The 20,441-nt window shown below is 40.4% G+C and overlaps 1 protein-coding gene across 17 annotated transcripts in view; it reads left to right on the top strand.

Moving 5' to 3' along the window:
• ZBTB20 (zinc finger and BTB domain containing 20) overlaps window positions 1-20,441 on the top strand; it is a 490,951-nt gene that overhangs the window by 94,851 nt on the left and 375,659 nt on the right. The window lies entirely within an intron of this gene.

The raw sequence follows: 20,441 nt of genomic DNA on the forward strand, positions 1-20,441 counted from the left end.
ACTGAGCAGTACTCTGAAATCCTTTTCCCCTTCTCTCCTTCCCTCTTTCCTACCCTTTATTACTCTCTTTTTATTCCTTTCTCTCTTTCTCTCTCCCTCACTATCTCCCTCTCTCTTTCCCTGTCCCCTCTTTCTATAGGTGGATGTCTGTTTTCCAGTTAGAGCTGAATCCGACATTGGATTGGTGAGACTGTGGTGATGCTGCTGAGCACCTTCCATGGACCTTTTTCATTTTGTAAACCATCCAGTCAAAACCAGAGTATCATAGTAACCTTACTGCATAACTTACTGTTGCCAGCAGTACAGATCATTAAATGACAAAACCTCTTTTCCTCCAGCAGCAGCAAATGAAATAGCAGACAATAAAATGAGGGACAGCAAGAAGTCAGCAGCAGTGTGAGCTGGACCGTTTACATGGCAGCACCACATTTTAGTGCCAAGTAGATGAGGTAGACCATTCTGACTCCAAAAAACAGCTTTGAGGCTGTATTAGCTATTCCCTTTGGTTGTTTTGAATCGAACTTGTATAATTTTTACTTATATTAATAGGACTTTGGGGATTATACAAGTCTCTGCCTTCAGAAGGCATATCTTAAGGATGGCAGAGAGAATTCACAGAAGTAGGCAGAGGCTCTTCTGAGAGACAAGCAGCTGAAAACTTATATTCTTTTCTGGCAAGAAATCAATATTGAAGAAAACAGTAAAGAAGCAAAACATGTTACTGCTCAGTCACTCATGGAGCACTTTATTTTCCTAAGGAATTTTCCTTTAATTTTGTAATAATCTGAATTACAGTCATTTGCAGGACTTTGATCAGAAACTGCTTCCTTCCTCTGAATTATAGCATCTTTACAATAATGTTTATAGGCACATTTGAATGTTCCTTATGAGATGGGATTGCCCCAAGATCTCAGTATTTGTGTCTAAGAGCGCTTGTGTAAGTTGTGTTAGAACAATTTGATTGGTATGTGGCTAAAACACAATGTTCCAGTCCCACCTGCTTGGCTGGGCTATAAAAGTGAAATGAGCCAGTTCAATATAAACTTTAAGCCTCCTTGAGATTCCGGAGGCTGCCAAACTGTATGTCTCTGCAGGTAATCTCCTCCACCAAAACTGGAGACTCTCATCATTACTTCAGAGGTCATCAAGGGAAAATGTCTTTCTCTCTGCTGGGTGTTACACTGCAGCAGAGATTCAATTCATTTAGGGGTGACTGAACCTCTCTAGGTCTTGGGAAAACCCTGAATTTTACTGAAGCAAATTCTGGATATTTGAGAAATAGTTTTTCTTTGGTTGGTTTGCAGTTTTAAATATACTTGTCTTCCCAAGATTCTCTGTTATCATTGTTCAATCTGAGCAGTGATTTACGTGAAAGCAACACCGTAATGGGAAAACCCTAGTTATTATCCGGACTGATCCAAGTAACAAAGCCCGTCTTCCTCCCAGTCTCTTCAGAAAAGTGTTTGTGTGTGGGGGTTGTTCCCAGCCAGTTGTCTGAGGGGAGCTGCACAGATTTTCACAGTAATGCCCACATCCATCTTTCTCTCAGGGAGATCTGCTTCCTGTAGTTTGGAGATCTGCCTGTGGATTTTTGAGCAGAGAGTTACGCGTGTATGTACACTGAACATCAGTGGCCTGCGGATAATCCCATTGTCTCTAGCACTGTCCTTTAGTAAAATAGGCTAATGTTCAGTTACCTAAGCCTTATGGCACTAACTCAAAGGCAGCGGCAGGTGAGAAATAACTTGAATATGCCCTCTCCTGGTGGTGGCCAGTTGTATTAAGTGCTCTTTTTCATTCTCCAGTTAGATTTTCCAGAAAGTGTCCTTCGAATCATGAGCTGTTTAAATTATCCTGCTCCTCAGAGTCATTCTGTAGTATTTTAAGTCATTAAATTAAGCTAGCTGCTGGATTTTGTATTAAAGAAGTGACACCCCCCCCGCCTTAGTTCTGCTCCTTTCTTGAATACAAAACCTTGCCAATTTTCTGAGGAATATATGTGCATGTGGGTAATTTTCATCTCATAATGGACTCTGTGTTTATCTGAATATTGATGAAAATAGCAAAAGGAAGAATATACTGTCACTCTGAAAGCAGGTATCTATTCTTTCTTGTTACATAGCTATAAGAAGTTTTGCATAGTGGTTAAACTTGTATTTGCATGTTTAGATCAACTTTTTGAGGGGGGAAGACACTGATTAAAAATCTCACTTGTCTTTTAGAAGCCTTTTCCGTAACATCCAGTAATATGGGTGTTAGGGTTAGTATGGTGTGTTGCAGGAATAATACATACAAGCCTTAAGAATGAGACTTGAACTTACATTTTGAAAGCTATATGGCCAGAACACGTTGCTCTGGATATAGCTTCCAGAATTACAAGGGTTTTATCTTTGAATAAAATCTTACTTTAGTAACTGCTACTTTGACAATCAAATAATTGGATGGTTTTTACAACCAAAAAGCAGGATTTAGCAGCAGGTTTTCCCCCTTTCCTGAACAGTTTTCTAACCAGAATTTCTTTTCCTGAAGTCTTGCCAATGGGAGAAATAAGGAGGGAACATGTGGACTCGGGCAGGGCGCTCACTATGGCAAAAAGGAAACTGAAAGTAATAAAAGCCCTAAGCTGTGTCTGAGCAAGCGTCACGATACGTACGAAATGCAGAACTCACTTCTTACTGCTTTGCATGAATGAGCTAAGCTCTCCATTTACAGACCAGTTTCTCTATGTGTTGCACTTCCATTTCTTAATGGAAATCAAACAGCTTTGTTTTTCAGCACTTCTTCCTCCTGCAAATTTAGTCGCTCATGCACACCCCTCTCTCCCATCCCCAAATCCATGCATCACAGAGAATCAAAGGTTTAGGAAGGTACAGTTTTCATAGGTAGTAGTAAATAGGTATAAAAACTTTTCCTGTTGCATGAATTTCCTAAGGGGATAGTACATGAAATCACAAAGGAAAATGCCATGGCGGAGTAAGTGACGAAATAAACTCAAATCTGGATCTTCCGTTTTAGGAAGATGCAGCTGAAGTAACAGCATTGCACAGAGGCTAAAACCGGAGCAGCTGGAGTAGAGCTGGTTTTGGATCTGAGGTTTTGCTTTTGACTTCGTCTTCAGTTTCCTCTAGAATCTTTCTAGTTGTGGAAGATACCTAGTTGTGAAATAGGAGTAACGCAAGAAGTCTTCTTTCTTTTGTATTAATTGTATTAATTGTTAACGCGGCTTTCGATGAACTTAACACAGGAACTTCCACAGGAAGCATTCTTGGGAGTGATGCCTGCAAACAGGGAACGAATGCTTTATTTCATTTAAATCATTTCTGTAAGAGAAAGGGCTTGGGGACTGTCTGTGTGGTGGGGTTTTTCGGTTTTCCTGTTTTCTCTAATGCACTGCATACCCTGACATAACCAGGCATTACAACTTTCTCCTTACACAAAGCTGTCGTTGTTCTAAGGCCCTTCTGCTCCCTTTAATCCTGTGTTGAAACAGGTGCCTCAGTTGCTTGGCTCTCCTGGAGCAGTTTTACGGATTAAAGCATCACACGTACCCTGAGCAGTGGCACTATTAACAGTGCGGAATGAGGCTGGGAGAAAAACTCATATAGGAGCTGCACACCTAGGTGCAGTTAGTAGACAGAGACAGTTACCCTCATTAAGCATAATTAAACCTAATATTGACTGTAAACCGTTACTTACCTTAAACTTCTCTGCAGACATTGTGGGAAAGGGATTAACTTTGCAGATAGGTACACTAATTACTACCTTCTTCGCATTAAAGTTACCATCAGGAAAGCCTATATTCATAAATAAAACATAGTAGGGGATGGGAGACTGAGAAATATGTAAATTCATTTGCAGAAGAAAAGACCAAATTAAAAAAAGAAAGTTGAGTGATGCTACTGGAAGCAAAATGGCACTCTAGCTAATTACCATGAAAAGTATGATAAATCATGGTCGTGTATCCTTGACTTCTGACTGATAGAGCCTGCAGAGCGCAATCTCTCATGTGTAGCTGCCTCTGACTGATTTAAACCCATGCCACTGTCGGGTTTGATGGGAAAGCACAAAAGTGTGTTATTTTATTTCCTTGGGTATTGTTGCTACCTCTTTCTCCCAGAAATGACTTGCAATTATTGTAAAAATACAGTCTGATTTCTTGTCTGCAGAAGAATTGTTGTTTGATGCAATTGACAAACAAAGGCTACAAAGCTGGTCTAGTTATGGTTTAATAGCTGCATTTTCAAATGCAATTGATCTGCTATATTGAGACAATTATAGAAATACAATAAAATGTCAAGGGAGGGGTTGCTTTTGCTTTGGTATATTTATTCTCATGGGAGATATTTTGTGTCCCACAGACAAGATCAAAAGTCAGAAACGGTTTGATTTATGAAGTTCTGTTTGTTTTCTGGAGATTTTTAAGGGAGTCACATCGCTCCTGTGTGCTTCAGCGTTTGGCTGTGTTTCCTCTCAAATTTCATCGTTTTCTGCACTTTACAATTCCTGCAAGGGACTACACACACACTTGATTGGGATTATTCAGATGGGGGAGGCTTGAGGATGAGGCCATACTATGTGTTATTGTGTCGGTGCTGTTACTAGCTTAATCCTGTAAACACTTTATATTTAAATACATAAGAATAATATGATGGCTCTTTGTGAGATATTTTCTGTTTTCCTTGTATATCTGGCCAGACTACTTTTTGGTTGAGTCATACCAGCATAAAAGTCTCTTCTGCTGAGCTAGCTCATGCCAGAATAATGGGAGGACAGAGTTATCCTGAGCTTCCTGAGCAGAGCATTGCCTAAGCCACAGGAATAGGAGAAGCTTGAGTACACCAGTATTTGATACCCAAGGTGGAAACTTCCCATCACAGTGGTGTTCTTATTACATGGATATTTTAACAAAAAAGCATTACTGGCTTCTGTTGAGTATTACCCTTTAACTTTTTTGAGCTTCCATCACTGGGCACACCACAGAAGAAATCTAATATTTGAAATGCTTATAGTACAGCATTTTGCTAAAAGAAGGAATGGGAAAAATGGAGTTGCTGCTGGAACATATGCAGATACTACCCAGTGAGTACCTTTTTGTTTCCTTTCTCTTTTGGTTTTCTCTTTTCTTCAAGATTAATGCCTGTAATATGGATGTGATGTAGAGGTAGGAATGTATAGTTTCCAGGTATAGGTATTACGCTTCAAGAAACAATGCTAAGTAATTAACAGTATTTTCTTGCTCTGGTAACCCCTATTCTTTGCAGCTTTTTGTGTACCCAGCTGCAGTGTTTATTGATGTTATCCTCATATCCTTTTCACAGTTTCACTGGGTTTTGACAGCATAGGATTTGAAGAAATATATCAGAATTGTTTCAGAGCTGTAAATTACCGTCAAGATTTGCGTGGCCAAATTCTGCAGTGACACACACATTGTAACAGAGTGTTAGCAAAACAAAGAGATGTCCAAAATTATTGCTAGCTGCCAAACCCAGAGGTTAAAGGGAAAACAATTTATTGGAGTAAATACAAATTTAGGGGTTTGGTTGTTCCGGCATAAAGGATATCTGTATCCCTTCTCTTGTTTAGGAAGTGCAGCAAGAAGCTTTCACCTGGGATTCACTTTTGAGGAGTCCTTTCTTCTGCTCCTCCAGGGAGCAGAACAACCTGGTTATGGGCTTGTTGCTTTTTTCCTGGTTCCCTTCTAAATCTTTTCAAAGGGAGGAGAGAAGGTTCAATGGAGAGAAAATGGATAAACAGGCTTGAGACATGGAAGTTCTGAGGCTGCATAGCCTCTATATTGCTGCTTATTATCGAGGTGCCTGGCCAGATTTCCCCAGGCCTATCTGCTAGATGTCATGGGGAGTTATAGTCACATTGCGTCTCTAACAGTGGACAGTCTAAATACTGAGCAAGCATTTTAGCATTTGGCCTCTTTGTAGCAACTGCATCCTTTTTCTGATTAGAAATTGAAATTGGGTCTATCAGCTTCCTAGGGAAACACTGAAAAGAAGTATTTTTGATAAATAATAAATATTAGGAAAGCTGCATTACATGAGAAATGGGAATATAAATGCCAACCGTGTTTCTGGGGAGGAAAGAAATTGTATGTGAGCAACCTAAAACTAAACTGGATGAATTGCCATCTTCTGCCCATCCAGCCGGTGTCCACTGGACACTCTGTGTCCGCTGGGCACAGTAGTAATTGATCTCTTTTATCTCTTGTCAAGCTCATTCCCTCCAGTTCCTCTAAGATTGCACTTGAGATTCTAGCAAAACAATTATCTAAGTAGTAATATGCTTGAATCCCAGTTATCTCTGCAAAGCATAGGCCAAATCCTGTGAATCCACACTGAGGCAGAATTTCCACTGAAGTCAAAATTAGAGGCTTTGTCACTTGCAGGGTTTTCTGTCAGGCAAAAATTCCCTACTTACTTTCTTCCCCTGTGGTAAGGATGAATACACACATTTATGGATTGGTTTAAAATTTGGACACAGAAAATTTGTTACAAAAAAAGAAGGCAGATATTTCTATTCTTATGAGCATTTTTTGGTGGAGGGAATATCTCATTTCAGCAATATTTCTTAAATAATAGTTAAATAAAGTATTTGAAGATTAAAATTCTCGTTTTCATCAATATCAGAACAGCTGGATCCTTAGACTGACTTAAGACAAAATGAATGAATGTGGACATATTTCTGCCAAGTTTAATATATAAAAATGGGAAGCCAGGCTTTTAAAGATGGATGATACTCTTCATGTGAGTTTAAGACATATTCTTAATCAACTGGTTTAATTTTATTTGAGTTAGGCAGAATGTGTCTGCTTAAAACTCTTTTACATTTTCTACTGGGTGTGCAATAGGTTTCAAAGCTTTTTGCAGTGTGGAGCTTATCTGCCACACTGAGGTACACTCAGCTGTCCGTGATTTCTTTTCTTCATCCAGAGTTGTTCCTAGTGGAACACTCTCCAGAATGACAGTAGTAGAGCTTCCATCCTTTCCTCCGTTTGTAGTATCAGAACCTAATAGCAAATGTGTGAGGCTGTGAAGACATTTCATCACAGCAGGAGTGTTTCAGAAAGAATGTGAGGACACTTCAGCAGCATCCTGGCATCTTCCTGGTATGTAAACAGACAGTGTCAAGGAAATTTGGTTCTAACGTGACTCCTTATGTCTTGGTTGCAAATTCTGCTCATCGTTGGGTCAGTTCAGCACTCTTCTGATATAAATTCTTGCTGAGCTGGGGCTTGAGAGAGCGAGAGAATCTGTTTCTGCTTTTTTCCATTAGGGAAAAAAAAGTGGTTTCTTCTCATCAGCAAACTGTTTTGATGAGAGCTAGAGGGGGAACTGAGCCGTGAATTCATCTGGAGGAAGAGTGAGGGAGAAAGTTGGAGACTGCCATTTTGGCATGGATGAAGAGAAGCACTTACAGAAACTCGCCCCAAAAAAGGACAGCTTTTTCTGCTGAAGCAGGTTTGGTTACATGTCTTTTGGCATACAAATACTACAGTGTATTGAGCAGAGGAACATGCAGTCAGTCCTGTAAAAGCTTTAACAAATCAATGTGTCCGTCGCTTCTCCTGTTTCCTTTTAATCTCTTCACACTTTCCTGTTTACTTTTATCCTTCCGCAGTATGTTGTCTTCTCTAATGTTTCCTTGTCTCTCTGTTTTCATTCTTTCTTTCCTGTTTCTCGGTAGCTGTGTTGTTTTGTGGCTGAAGCCCTGAATTTCACAGTCTGTCCTTACACAAGCAAAATGCCTGTTGAAGTCAGTTAGACAGGGTTTATCTTCTCATGTTTTGGCCTTTGCTTGTTATCAGGTAGTTGCGTTGCATCCATAGCAAACTATTTTCATTCTGTGACATAGCTTAAGCCACATAAGGTCATTTATTTTACATTTACTTGTAGAATGAGTCTGCTTACTTCCAATTCCTCATTTGGAAGCCTGTTAGGAGTGTGCATGCTGCTATAACATGCAAATTCTAATGAGTGGGTGGAGAATAAGTATTCTTTTGTCTGATAGGTTAGTACTTTTATTTTACCCATTTAAACACAAAAATGGGCATCTGCTTGTTTAATGTTCAGTACGATCTCAGTGTTCAGTATCCAGGGGGGATGAAGTGCTTAAACCAAAATAACTTAGGAGCTGAGGAGGTAATTATGTATGAGAGGAAATACTGGGAAGGGCAGGAATGCAAATGAAAGCAGGCCAAGACAGATTCAGATGCTACAGAATTACTCCCCATTTACCTCTCTCTAACAGACAGACAGTAACTCTCAATAACCTGCTTGAGTTAGTGAATGTTTTGTTGCATCTAAAATGTTGATTCAAGAGATCATTACTTCTACTGGATGTCTGAGTGTCTGAGCCCACCCTTGTTCTTTGGAATTCCAACCTACACTTTTTTGTGTTGGGCAGAAAATAGGAAACTTTATGTCATTGGAGAAGAAGGGTTTTATTTGTGTGTTAAGATTTTCTGGTTAAGGTTATTTCCCTCTGCAGTGAAATAGAACATAGGGACTTCTTACACAGAGAATAAACTATGAGTGTCAGGTTGTTGTAAGAGATAGTCCAAACCAATGTACAGTTGTCCATAATGAGTCCTGTGCTCTATTTCTCCCTTTGCTGAACCAAAATGTGATCATCTTCTCTAGTAGAAAATCATAAAGTGAAGAATGTCTGTGTCTGAGGCAGTGTTCTCAGCATGGTGTCAGAAATCCAAAGACCCTTTCTAAGTTGCTGTTGAAATATAGCTGGTTATCTCTATAGGGCAAGGTGGCCTATCAGAATAAAATCAAAGCAACCCCCAGAACAACAAAACCCAAGCAGAAAGCAAAAACATTAATACAGGACTAAGATGATGTTCAGAGTTCCATGACCACAGTTCCTCTGGACCTTGGAAAGATGACTTTTATTTCCTGATTCCTCTGCAGAACGGTGCTACATAGCTATCCATGTAAAGCTCTTCCAAACAGTTAAGAATAAAAGTACTGGTGTATTTTGACTTGCAGCTATAGCCTGAGGGATTTTTCAGTTTCCATCTCTGATGTGCTGTAAGTCTGTAGCAGAATGCTTCCAGATGAAGGTGTACTTAACCCTCTTTCGCTTAGCATCCACTGCTGGCAGGGGAACTTGCACTTCTCAGTTAAACCAATTTGTGTCTGCCACACTTTGCCTGTTCTTCCCCATGTCAGATCCACTGTATTTTTGAAGCAATAGCTTTGGTGCTTTAGGGACATAGAATAGCTGCTACATGCCTTTGAGTTAACGAATTGTGAGTATTTAAATCACATAGGAAAATGAGAAATTGTTTTCCTGTGTTTGTCATGGCTAGTAGCTTTACAGCTGTCAAACTGAGCTTGGAATGACCAATTGACCCTTACACTTTGCATGTTGACTGGTGACTACAAATAAGAAGTCCTTCCACCCCTGCCATGAGGTTATGAGACATGGCTATGTAGTAATTAATGCAACTGTATCATTTTTTAACTGCTACAGAAATACAGTATCAGATGCTCAGATGGCATCAATTGGCTTAGCTCCACTGAAGGCAACAAAGCGCGATGCCAACTTACACCAGCTGAGGATCTGGCCCACAGTTGAAAGGAAAAAAGGGACAGGCTGCCAATATGGCAGGGAACATATTGAGATTTGTGGTACTGACTTAATCAGTAAAAAGTTCTGCTTGAAGTGGTTGTCTCTCTGCACATTCACATTAGTCACTTGAGCTGAAGACATTTGAAGCTCTAACACAACCCGTGCGGGCATATTCCTGCTCTTGCACTACTCTTCCACATTCTGTGCTCTTAAATATCCAAGAGGATCCCACCTCACTCCCCTTCTTCTAGTTGGTGATTCCTCCTCACAGATCTACCACAGGTTCAGGGCCACACACACACACACATATATATATATATATATATATAAAAATATATATATAATATATATATATTAACATAAGTTTACTTTGGATGCCGTTGGTTTTTCCCTTTTACTTACATTCTGGTGTAATCATTATCTGGTGTAATCATACCTAAAAATGGGGAGGAATTTTACACGTTGCTGTTGTAACTTTTATCTAGCTGCCCTATTTGCACTGAAGTACCATATTAATCTTTATAAGAGTAAGAAAATCCAGGTTGCTGTCTTTGTATTCAAATGTGGACTTATTTCTTTATTTGGAGATAAGGTGTCTGTAGCTAACTTAATGCTTGTAAATTTTTATCTGCTTGAAATGTGATTGAATAACCTGATGGATAGAAATTCTTTTCTCTGTGTTTCGAAGTTAGTGAATGAAATACTTATGAAATATGAAATAGCTGCAGATTCTCCACAACTGTTTTCTCCTGTGTTAATATAACTATTGTAGCATTCGGTTTATAATAATTGCTGTCTCTAACTTGCAAGCCGTTTCCAGTTCTGATAACTTGTTCTTGATTGTTAATAGTGTCTGGAGGAAATAATCTTCTGGGCCTGGAAGTTCCTATGCTTGGTCCCATCTGTAACATTGAGTATTTTAGAAACAACGTGATCCATTCTTGTAATACAAAGTTGAGGAAACAGCTCTGTTCTGAACTAAAATACCTGCCTTTAAGTATGTAACTTACTGATTAATGATTTGGAATTTGATGTACAATATGTACGTCCAGCCACTTTTTGATTACACTCTATGAGTACATATTTAAGCAGGATAAACTTTCAGAAGGAGAAGTATTTGAATATCTAAAGCCTGCAAAGAATGTTGAGTTTTAAACATGTAATGAATTTGTTCTGTGCTCTAAAAGTATAGAAAGATCAACTAATCATGAAACCATCTCCAGATACAAAGGTCAGCTGCAGTTTTACGGAAGTTTCAAAGGGTGCTTTGAATGACACTCAGTCTCTTACCATGATATGTTTGCCTGCAGTTCAGAGTGAGTCTTCTGTGGCATCTCTGTTATGTAAGTGCTGAACAGTATGTCAGAGAGGCAGGACGCAATATTAGTCTCTTTTCTTTTCACTTACCTAATTATTGAAAAGAACACAGTGCTACCTCACTATTTTAGGACAAATATATCTTGCCGAATATACCTGATTCCGTATCTTACTGAAGTCCATGAAAAGCTTTGTGTTTCAACCAGCAGTTGCAAGTTTAAACTGAAAGCATGTAGTACCTTCAAATCCGGTTGCTAGAGGTATGCTAATTGTTGTTGATTCACTTAAACAGTACAAAAAGACACTTGAGAATATTGTAAAGTACTTACGAGAAAGGTATGACTTGTATTAAAGTATTGCAACAAATGTGTAAAGTAATACTTATTCCTGTATTCTTGGTGGGTTTTTTAGGTATTCCAGTGCACTTTACAAGTTTCCAAATGATAATATATTTTTTTAAAGAACCTTAGAGTGGTTTTACAAAGCATCATTATCCCCATTTGATAGATGGGGAAACTGAAACAGAGCAGTTAAGTAACTTTCTCTGGGTTGTAATAATTCACTGCTAAGCTAGGGATAGATTATTTTGTGGCATTGAGTGTTCCACTGCTTCTCTGCTTTAAAGAATGCTTCAGTACCTTTATGATACAGTTTAAAGAAGAAACCCAACTAGTGGTGTCATCTTTACATGTCTCTTCAAAAAGCCTTTCTTTAGCTGAACATCTTCATTTGCTATCCTGACCTTTCATGAAGTTTTAAGTTTTTACACAAGCATACCACGCAATAGAGAGGAGGACTGAATAACATCTTTGACTTGCCTGAGATCACAGTCAAAAGCAGAGGGCAGAATCTGGCTAAGAAATACTGAGTTGAAATTCTTATAAATGTAATTCAGCGCTCCAAATACTGTTTCCTGTGTATTGGACCAGAACAGAAGGTTAGTAGGAGATGGATGTCCCTAGTTATAAATAATTGTGACAACAACTAGCAGTACAGTGCACTTGAAAGAACAGTTAAGTCTTGCTGCAAAATGCATCCTAACTACAAAAATGACAGCCTGCATGGTGCTGTGCATGGAGGGCAGCTTGTAGTGCTATTCAGGATAATAATATTAGCTTGTATCTGCTTAGAATATCCCAGAGTTTTTAAATATCTCAGAGAAAGTAATCTGCTGTTTCTTATTCTGGTATTATTTAGGAGTGCAAGACATAGTTTATAAGAAATCTGAAGTCAGGTTGTAGCCCTTCCAGGACAGGATGTATAATTGATATTCTTTTAAAATTACCATAGCTTTTACCTTACAGCAGAGTGTTGATGGTACACTTTGTGGTCTAGCTGGCACCAGTGGAGAGTGTGGTTAATTTAGTTTCTTATCTTACAGGAGCCACTGCAGAAACGAGTACGTTCTTTGAGACTCCTCTAAGCTTTGCTGAGGGGCACACACTTGAAGTAGTTTGAAGGAAAGATGCAATTGGCAGAGGAGGTAACTTCAGCCTAAGACTGTCACCAAATCAGTGTGTCCTGGCCTGTTCCACAATGTCTAGGATTCTTACCCAGAGTTTAAAAAGAGTTTTTTTTTAAATCACTGTTATCTTTAAACTCCATTGCACACTGTGTATTTCTGTTATTGGACAGCCTAAGAAATGTCTTTGCCTGCCACTTAGTCACTGGCAGCTGTGGAGCCAAATCTGAGCTGCATTTACCTTAGAGTTCTTCCTAAACCTTCTCACCATTCTCATGCCAGTGTTAGCCTTAAGGGTGACATTCTGCAGCAGCAGAAGTCACAGTCTTTCCTACCAGTGGAGGCTGTATTACTACTTCTGGTGACAAGTAGCATTATGTGTATATATTGCTAGGGTTACTTGTCACCTTTGGTCCTCCCTGATGAACAGATCTACTTGTTGAACAATGGAATGAAGAGGCAGTGTCTTTTGAGATCTTACTTCTCTTTTAGATCGGGTAAGTTTCTGTTGCCACCATCTCTTTACCAGAGGGTCATGTTTATTTGCCAAGTGATGGAATGTATTGGGTATTGTCAGTATGATTCCTGTACTGTGTTGTCAATAGGCATTTCATATTTTCTTATCTGTAGACCTGCAGGTGCATTAAGGGGAATGAAAAGCTTGCCCGTATCTGTGCAGCTGCAGATCCTGTATCATCTCAGGCACAGAGAGGGAAGGATGTACCCTGCACTTAACATAGAGAAACACGAAGTAACGGGTGTTACTGTGTCAAGATCTTGGAACCAGTCACATGAATAAAGCTGAAGTGGTAGCCAGGAAAATGGCTTCTTGGGGCTTCATTACTGTATGCTTTCTGAAGCCTGTGCAGAAAAATAGGTAAGAAGCTTTATTGCTGTTGGCATTTTTTGTTGGTCTTTCAACTCAAGAAGAAAGTAGCTTATAAAAAAAGCTGAGAAATGAGCCTGTGGTAAACATTTCTATAGAATTTGTGGCCTTTTACTCTCCATCCTCTTGCCTTTAATAGAATTGTCCATTGCTTTTCTGATGGGAAGCAAATCTAAGTCCTAGTTCATGAACATTAGTCTTCTAGTTGAGCGCCTTATACTCTTTCTTAGTGGTGAGGTGGAGCTATGACAGCAGATAACCAAAACTCAACCATGTTGGCCTTTTTCGGCTGGGGCATTTTTAGCAATGCAGAATGATGATTTGGGTCATTTAAGGCCCTTTCCACTGCAGCCCCGACAACATGCAGGACACTCTTATTATTCTTCGCTGGAGAAGCTCTGGTGGTTTGGGATGCTGCATCCTTCACTACTAGGAGATTCTGGGTCAATAGATCTAACTGATCAAATTGTAAGGTAAGGGAGCACATGAAAGCTTGTTAGACAGAGATGACATTTCTGCCTTGTATTTGTACAGGTGTCATTGGACCATCAAATGACAAAAGCATTATAATGACTAATTCCAATTCAGGTTTAGATGAGAACATCAAACCACTTAATGCTAGATAAGGCAGCTCTAGACTTCAGAATATTCAGCTAATGCCTAACCTGTGGCAATAATATCCTAAATAATTACATGCTACCACCAGCTCTCTCAAGGATCATTTTAGGAAGAGAGCAGTTGCTTTGCCCAGGGAAATTTAGATTAGATGCAAAATTGGATTTTTCATAAGGCCTTGTTTTTACCTAGCTACGAATGTTTCCTTAGCACAAGTGAAAACTTTACACATTTTAGCTCAAACTGTACTCTACTAAGCCTCCCACATTTATACCCATCTTCTTGGCAGTCATCCCAAAATATGTTTGGGTTGAGGCATTACACATTACATTTGGTGAAGCTTTAGCATTCCCTGTTGCTCACATCAATCCTTATTTCTGTTTGCTCTTGTAATTTACAGTTAATGAAAATTCTAAGTTTACCTTTGTTTTTGTTGGCGTCTATACAAGAGAACCCTTTACCCTTTTCAGCCTCTCATCCAAATGGAAAGCTGAATCCAAAAAGGAAGGTAAAACCTATCTGAGCAGTTTCATTTCTGACAGAAGCCCTTAGCACGTGTGTCAGCATTGTAGTATTTCTGAACAAACAGCCTAAGTGCCTTGCTCAGGCTTGACCTGAGCCTGCTCTTGTGAGCAGGCTTTTAAGTAGCAGGTAGACACCAGACTGGTAGTTGTTCATAGCATCAGAGTGCCAGATCTTCATGCCATCTGGTTAACGGCCTTAACCAGTTCCTTCTCCCTTCCAATTCAGGCAAGATTCTGCCTGAAATTAGCAGGAATTTGCCTGATTGCCAGCATGGGAACATGGCTAATAACAAGCTTCCACTGATGACCTTAACACAGCGTAGGAAATATTGGCAAAACAAACAACTCTGGAGTTAGTGCATTCTTTTCTAATGAGCCTGTTAAAAATTGTCTTACAGTTCTCCAGTTCAGGGTATACTTTTTGTCTACCTTCAGTACCACCTATGCACTGAGCTGTGTATATAAAAGATTATAATGTTAAGCAATGGGCTGTAAACAGATGGTACATACATAATTTTTGTTCATACACAAAATCAGATAACTGTATGATTTATATTATGCTTGTTAAGACACTTATTAGACACTTTTGAGCATTAAAAAATGCCTATAAAGCTATCGCGTAAGCTTTAAAATGCACCCCTTTGATTTATTTTTGGTGCTCATTACATGTTCTGAATCATCGTGTGTTCAGAAACAGCATCTCTTACCTCAACGAAATATTTTGCAGGTGAGAAATACAGACAAATTTAGACAAAATGTGTAACGCAGAATTATAGTACAGTTGCATCTTTCTGCAAAGAAGTGTTTCCACAAAGGCAAGCCTGACCAAGCCCCCCTACATCTGCTTACAGTGCTACGTGCAAGCTGTTTTTCTCATGTCATCACAGTGTCGCCTTATCGGTAGGAACTCTGATTGCGTTTGGAAAGTTCATTTCCTGCTCCCTGGTTCTTCTGGCGTTGCCATTGCAGAGGCTGTGCAGCCTGACGTGCTGGAGGACAAGGCATGGGAGAAAAGCACTGTTTGCACCTCTTTAAAATCTCCAGTGCTTTGTGTGGTTCCTGGGCAACAGGCAGGAATCCTGAAAGCTAGGCTGCACTTGCTCAATTGTTGCTGGCAGCTGTGACTTGGAGAGAGCACATAGCAGCTCCTTAGCAGGTTGCTTGTGTTATGTGACATGTACTGAGCATAGTAAGCACTGACCTGAGCTCTCTGCTGCCTACAGTCGAGGCTGGGTTGTCTGGGGTTGGAGACTTGGCTATGGAAAGCATTATAGAGATGTAAGGTGAGTTCCTTGTTGGTACAGGGGCAGGGAGGTGAGGCAAATAGATGTGAATCAGTGTTTTCTGATTAAGAAAGGGGAACAGTAGCATAGGTTCTCTGTACCAAAGAGTGCTGTTTCCCTCTAGCAACGATATGTTCTTTCAGAATGTATTTGCCATGATGCAACATACAAATGCAGAGGATAACATGGATTTGCGTGTGAATGTGTGTGTACGTGTACACGCACACATGATATGTGCACTGCAGTGTGCAAATATAAGATGACTTCGTGGGATAATTTTAAATTTTATTACAAGCTTTGATTTCTGGGTCTTGTTTACTTTGAGGGATCAGAATTAAATCAATCTTTGCAACCTTGATCTTGGCCTATTTAGGCAGCATCCAAGCAGCAGATGCAGTCACACTGCAAGTCTGACAGGCAAATCAGACCGTTTCACCTTCATGTCTACTCAGTTTGTGCCTCTTGGCACAGATTAAGCATCTCTTTGCTTTTGTAAAAGGGAGTTAGTATGTTATACGTCTGTTTAAACAAACTGCAGAGCTGCAGCATTGTTATGATCTGTTGCAATCTTCATCGTGAGACAGCAACAGATCTGCCATTGTCTTGAGATCTGTTTACACTCTGCTTTACACTGGTTTAGTCCAGGAGGAGTGATCTATACACCCGTCTTTTCCTTATAGTTGTATCAGAGATTCTGCAGCACCAGAAAATCTGCTTTAGACATATGACACAAATAGAAGTCATTAACCCAAGACGAAGAAAAAGCAGAAGGAAATTTGCCTGCTACACTCATGAAAGAAAAGTCCATCAAGGGCTGTTTAACACAAAGATGTTAATATAACCACTTGCTCAGAAAACCCCTAGCCAGTGGTTGCCAGCAACTGGAAAGATTTAATGGAGGGCAATAAGACTACTCATTTGCCCTGCTCACAGATTCAGTAACTGCCTGTCCTGGCTAGTGTCATGCTGTTGGGCCTGTCTGAATGGTCTGCAATGAGACATGATGTGGACCAGCTAGATTTTTAGTTGAACCATGCTCCAGATGCATGCTCCCATGTTTATCTATTGTTGTTGACTTTTTTAAGCTGAATAAAAGACAGCACAAGTTGTCAGGTACTGAGGTTAAATGTGATAAAATGAATAGAAACCAGAGTATGACATAACTCTGTATGTTCAGCATGGGCCTCTTGATTCATTTTGTGGTCTAGACCAGAGCTTTTGTTTCCTTATGTAGAAGATGGGAATAACTGGTGTTTGTATCTCATATTGCTATATAAAGGCAGTATATTGTAAACTTTCTTTTCGTGGACCTATGTTTATCTGTTGTCACTTCATTTTCAGTCTTAAACTGGGATTATACTCTATCTCACCATGGAGGGCCTTTTGAATTCATCATCTGACATTAGTTTGGCTATCAAACAAGAGAAAGGAATAAACTGAGCTATGTCTGTGTGCTTTTTTGCTCTGTTTTGTCACGCAGGCAACTGTGTGACAGAACTTGCAAGTTGACATCACTTAAAAATATCTCAGTTTTTATTTAAGAAAACTATACCTAGGGTATTATTCTTCAGGAAAACACTCGTGATCTTTTTGGTTGGCCTTGTTTAGCTCTGTTCTTAATACCATCTCCTCACTGGAGTGAGAGAATTGCCAGTTTCTTCCTTCTCTGCAGGTACAGTGAACACAGAAATTTGGCTAACTCCTCTTAATCCTGCCCCATTGTTTTAAAAATTCACAGAAATGAGATCTGCAGGACGTACTCCGATAGTTTAGAACATGTTGTTAGCTTGTAATAACAACTGTGCTGCACAGCACACACATAAGCCATGGGCTGGATGTTTATGAAACACATGATAATAGGTGTTGCATTTTCTTATGTACTGATTCATTTAATGTAGACTGTATAGCACCAAAAAACCAGCTACTTACAAATAAAGTCCAATAGATAAATGGCGTTCAGATGTTAAGGGTATGACTTAACACAACCACGGACAATAAAACAGAGAGACTCATTCTGGTTATATATCATACTGTTGTCTCAACTGTTTCAGCTCATGGTAGAAAGGACAGACCCCACTAAGAGGATTATGTGAGTAGCTACATGCAGGTACAGTAAGATGAATACAGTAGCATGAATTTTTAGTACAGATATGTTTGACAAGCATCTCTCTTTAATTTCTGACATGGGACCACTGTGGTTTAATTCATTCTGTAAATTACTCCTACGTTTTTAACATCCCCAGGTGCTGACAGTCTTCAAAATAAAACATCCCCTGTCTCAGAATGGCATGCTTGCTTTGTTGCTATAGAGTGTAACTGCGTTTGTATGCCATGCCCGAGCTTTCACCATTTCACTATGGATAGAGTTGCAGAATCACAGAATCACAGAATCCCAAGGGTTGGAAGGGACCTAAAAAGATCATCTAGTCCAACCCCCCTGCAAGAGCAGGGTAACCTACAGTACATCACACAGGAACTTGTCCAGGCGGGCCTTGAATATCTCCAGTGTAGGAGACTCCACAACCCCCCTGGGCAACCTGTTCCAGTGCTCTGTCACTCTTACAGTAAAGAAGTTCTTCCTGATGTTAATGTGGAACTTTCTATGCTCTAGTTTACACCCATTGCCCCTTGTCCTATCACTGGATATCACTGAAAAAAGCCTAGCTCCATCATCCTGACACCCACCCTTTACATATTTGTAAACATTGATGAGGTCACCCCTCAGTCTCCTCTTCTCCAAGCTAAAGAGACCCAGCTCCCTCAGCCTCTCCTCATAAGGGAGATGTTCCACTCCCTTAATCATCTTTGTGGCTCTGCGCTGGACTCCTTCAAGCAATTCCCTGTCCTTGAACAGAGGGGCCCAGAACTGGACGCAATATTCCAGATGCGGCCTCACCAAGGCTGAGTAGAGGGAGAGGAGAACCTCTCTTGACCTACTAACCACTCCCTTTCTAATGCACCCTAAGATGCCATTTGCCTTCTTGGCCACAAGAGCACATTGCTGGCTCATGGTCATCCTCCTATCCACCAGGACCCCCAGGTCCCTTTCCCCTTCACTACTTTCCAGCAGGTCAACCCCCAACCTGTACTGGTACATGGGGTTGTTCTTCCCCAGATGCAAGACTCTACACTTGCCCTTGTTAAATTTCATCAAGTTTCTCCCCGCCCAACTCTCCAGCCTGTCCAGGTCTCGCTGAATGGCAGCACAGTCCTCTGGTGTGTCAGCCACTCCTCCCAGTTTTGTGTCATCAGCAAACTTGCTGAGGGTGCACTCAGTTCCCTCATCCAGGTCATTGATGAAAATATTAAACAGCACCGGTCCCAGCACCGACCCCTGAGGAACTCCACTAGTCACAGACCTCCAGCTAGATTCTGCGCCATTGACCACAACTCTCTGCCTTCTTCCTTTCAACCAGTTCTCGATCCACCTCACTACTTGATCGTCAAGCCCACACTTCCTTAGCTTATCTATGAGGATGCTGTGGGAGACAGTATCAAATGCCTTACTGAAATCAAGAAAAACTACATCTACTGCTCTACCATCATCCCTCCACCTAGTCACTTCCTCATAGAAGGCTATAAGGTTGGTCATACATGACTTCCCCCTCATAAAACCATGTTGACTGTTCTTAATGACCCCCTCATCCTTGATATGCCTAGTGATGGAGTCAAGAATAAGTTGTTCCATCACCTTTCCAGGGATGGAGGTAAGGCTGACCGGTCTATAATTACCCGGGTCCTCCTTCTTGCCCTTCTTATAGATTGGTGTGACCTTTGCCATCCGCCAATCCTCAGGCACCTCGCCCGTTTCCCACGACAGAAGGAATATACGCTTCTGTGGGAGCCTTGTTATGCAAGAACAGCATGGATCATTCAGAAATACCAGGCTGTCTCCATTCCAATAGGCTCGCTGGTCAGAACTCAGGCCTACCAGATGCACCTTTGAACAAGTTAGGGTGACAACATTCAACTCTGAGATGGTGCATTATCAGCTGAAGAACCTGAAGAGTTTTAGTGATGTTAACTTGGGTCACATTCAAACACTGTTTTAGAAGGAGGAGAGGAAAGAAAAAGAAGAGTGTCTGTGGGGATGTGAGCATGGGCAGAGCCTCTTTTTTTTTTTGTGAGGGGGGGGGAACAGGGCTTGTTTTGCACACTGCAGCTTCCACTTGTCTGGATAGCGGAATGTAAAGACACTTCAGAAGCTAGGTAGGTTCCTTCTACTTTATAGTTCCACCATTGCAGAAGGTAGTAAGTGACATCTGTTGTCATACTTGTGGTTCTTAAGATTACTTAAAGCCTAGGAAAAGTCCACCTTAGCAGTGGATACAGTGCTAGCCATCTTTTACCTTTTGGAATAGTTTGTTAGAACGCATGTCAAATGGAGGAAGAGAAAAAGCAGAGAGGCCAAAGAAAGAGATATGTAAAATTATTTAATAATGCTGAACTGATAGATGATATAAAACTAAAATATCAACTAAAAGCTGAACTTTCCTTCGGAATTGCACAGTTCTCACTTCTGGACTTCCCAAGTAGCCATCCCGTTTCACCATTGAACTTCCTTGTCAGTATTCCAGAGCATGTGCAGCACTAGATAGGATTGCTGCTCCACGCTTCATTGGTGTAAGTTAGAAGTTGTCTATTCTGGCTAGTGACTGCTGGTGGTGTCTTCAGATAGGGCATCAAAGCACCAACAATGCTTTGAGGGAGAGCATAACCCAAAGACACTTCCGGGCACTGAAATTTCTGTTACGAGAATG

This window comes from Lathamus discolor, chromosome 4 (genome assembly GCF_037157495.1).
Source record: "Lathamus discolor isolate bLatDis1 chromosome 4, bLatDis1.hap1, whole genome shotgun sequence".
Lineage (NCBI taxonomy): Eukaryota > Metazoa > Chordata > Aves > Psittaciformes > Psittacidae > Lathamus > Lathamus discolor.